At 34.7% G+C, this 3,367-nt stretch overlaps 1 long non-coding RNA gene across 1 annotated transcript; it reads right to left on the bottom strand.

Moving 5' to 3' along the window:
• Positions 1-336: 336 nt before the first annotated feature.
• Positions 337-2,910, bottom strand: LOC141640482 (uncharacterized). The gene is made up of 4 exons (XR_012543015.1): positions 2,714-2,910; positions 975-1,056; positions 685-746; positions 337-595 (listed from the first exon to the last, which is right to left on the bottom strand). It is a non-coding gene; the product is annotated as an uncharacterized LOC141640482 (long non-coding RNA).
• Positions 2,911-3,367: the final 457 nt, after the last annotated feature.

Below are 3,367 nucleotides of genomic sequence, written 5' to 3'. Positions count from 1 at the left end.
GGGACAGGATGGACTCACCTCCCGCCCAAAAAATATACGTAAACCACTTGTGATCGGAAAATCTCGACTCGGCCTCTGACATACGACAAGCTGGTGGAGCCCACTTCAAGTGCCACAAAATCCCGCTCACACTGCGTAAGCATTCAACAAAAAATCAGAATGTTACGTTACATTTGAAATGCAATAATGAAAGATCGTCCAATTCTTATGGGAATCATTGTATCTCATTATTGTGCACCGACAAATTAAGTCACCTGGTATGTCAAAACTTGGGAATTCCAAAACTGTGGAATTCCAACTGATATTTGTCGCTGAAAGTAAAATACGAAGTCCTAATTTGGATGGAGGGATAAGAGAGAGTGGGGAGTGAGGGAAAGGGAATAAAAAGTAGGCAAACAATCTCATATGTTGAAAACCAGTAGAGGAAAGAAAAGCCCCTTGTTCATCTATCAATGCAAACAAAAACAAAAACCAAACATCAGTATACAAGCGTTTTGGTTAAATGCCCCAACTTCTTACATCGAAATTAAGCAATAGCGACATAACTTACAGCATCAGACAATGACTTCCATTTCTCTCCACCAGCTTTCCCAACCTATAGACGTTAAAATTACCAAGTTAAACAAAGCTACACTCGACATTGTTGAGATCAAATTCAATTCTTGAACAAACCCAAGCATAGGCTGAATAGCAACAACATTTGTTGTTGGGGTGTTTCTGCCTTTATCTTTGACTCCTAAATCCTCCTAATATAAACAAAACAACAATCATCAGAATCACAACAAGGAAACTATGCACATGACAGTTAACCAATAAGGAGAATAATTGACCAACAAGGATTGTGAATTGTGATATATTTGTGATATAAAGATGTGACTTGCATATATAAATACTATATAATAATGGAGCAGTTGGTCAAGAACAACCAAACAACAGTATAAACAACCATAAACATAATTGCAGTAGCGCAATACCCAATGCATAATGGAACAATGTCATTTCACCCACAATATTCGTGCATCACCATGGTCAAACCGAGTCCACCACCGCATTAACCTATATGCGATTTAAGAGACCGAATTGGCGATGATAATAATTCACGATGATTAACTCGATGATGATGACGACCCGATTGAAGATCGCGGACTTGAGTAGTTTCAAGTACTTAATCGGGAAACAATTCATTCAAATATTTAGTAATTAATTGGCTTAAATCAAAATATAGAAACAATCAGAAGAATAAGAATTAATTAGTGATTGAGAAGATTGAGAAGAAGAAGAAAGTTATCCCTGTGATTTTGGGGTTTTTGAGTTTAGTGGGGTTAGACAGAGGATTATAATTGATTTTGGTTTGATATTCACGATAACCTGTAGTTCTCTTGTTTTTTAGTTAGTATTCTTTCAATCTTAACGGTGTATTTATTCTAATTCAACGTCAGATTTTCCAAAACTCACAACTCACCATAAAGAAATAAACTCAAAGATTCCGCACTCTATATATATATATATATATAACAATCACGTAAATATAAGTTGAGTAGCATAATCCCTACCTTAGACGGGTGTAAATTAATCTTTAACAAGGTACGCTTGAAAGTTGAAACGGTCCTCTACACAACACGAATCTACAATATATGTATTAATTATCACCTAAATCACTAATATATAAATTTTACCGCTTATCTAATTAAGTATTTAAACATCCAATTAATTGCTTGATAAATCAAGCCATAATAAATGAGGTTGCTTACTTATTGAATTAGTTTACTTTTTAAGTTAAACCATGCTTAATGAAAGACCAACCTATCCCAATAAGGCAATAACTACTCTTACATTACGAAGAAACAATGGCTCATAATGTTACAATACTAAAACACGCGACAGAACACCGACACCACCGGCAGAACACAATCAGCTTATACTCATACCCGTATATCAACCAACACCACGACTTCTACTCTCGACCACAAACAGCCAGCCAACAAAAATGAACCTTCGCCGTAACGACGCTAAAATAGCATGCTACAACCTGTTATGTCCAGCACCTACATCGACTCTTAAACACCATAAAACACCTTAAAAACTCCCCTTAAACATGCCCTAACAACCCCATAGTCGACCATCCCAAGACTCCTCCGACCCGACTCCATAACGAACCCAAAATAACCTTAGCTTCTCGGAAATAGACAGAGCACCGAAAACACAACAGTAACACTCAAGGCCGATCCTGTACATTTTGAGGCCCTAGGCAAAATTGTAAAGTAGCGCCCCTTTAAAAAAATTGTTCAAGTAATTCACGTGTCATATTCCAATACAATCAATCTTTAACGACATTGATTAAAAAACGTGTGTGTTGCACCAATACTTTTTTAGATAGAACACAAGACCATCTACAATTTCAAGACGGTTCTGGCCACTACTAGACTACTTCAATCATGACTTCTACGTATAATTCTAATTAATTGACAAAAAGCTTAAACTACAGCCTACAAAGTCAACTTCTAGTTCCGTAATTGGGCCCCTATTAAACATGGGCCCTTGTCAAAAAACCCAGCAAACATGCCTTAGGGCCGGCCCTGTTAACACTCGATAATAACAAGCCACTCACTCGAGACTACCATGAAAATTCCGACATCCCAAAACCTGACATTAAGGTTCTGCTTGAAAATGAAATCACTAACAATAGCTATTAATAAAGAAGGCATGAGATTACCTTAGTTAAAACTAGAACAGTGATTACGATGATGATGGCGGCTGCGGCGTTGATGAATAGTCGCTCTCCCTTTCCGTCTTTTTTTTTTTTTTTTTTTTGTTTGTTTCAGCTTTGTTTGACAATAAAATAGTATTGGTTATTTGGTTGTGTTTTGATGGTTTTTATAGAATAAGTTTTGGGCTCCAACAATCTACTACCATATACACAGTCAGTGGCGAGTCCAGGATTTATATTTCGGTGTAGCAAAATATATATTCTAAGGTAAAATGTATAGATAATTAATGCGAAAGTAGTAAATTTTGGTGTAGCAAATCACAAAATTCTAACCGAATTTTTCGCCTTTGGTGTAGCGGCTGCGACACCGAAGACCTTAGTGGCCTCGCCCCTGTACACAGTCCGACCAACTCTTGTTTTTTTTTCTTTTTATATTATTATTATTATTATTATTATTATTATTATTAATGCTATTATTATTATTATTGTTGTTGTTGTTATTATTATTATTATTATTATTATTACTATTATTATTATTATTAATATTATTATTATTAATGATTACTATTACTATTACTATTACTATTATTATTATTATTATTATTATTAATTATTACTATTATAACTATTATTATTATTATTATTGATATTATTATTAAT

This window comes from Silene latifolia, unplaced genomic scaffold (genome assembly GCF_048544455.1).
Source record: "Silene latifolia isolate original U9 population unplaced genomic scaffold, ASM4854445v1 scaffold_821, whole genome shotgun sequence".
Taxonomy (NCBI): Eukaryota; Viridiplantae; Streptophyta; class Magnoliopsida; order Caryophyllales; family Caryophyllaceae; genus Silene; species Silene latifolia.
The sequence above is the reverse complement of the archived record's forward strand: the minus strand, read 5'-3'. Positions and strand labels throughout refer to the sequence as shown.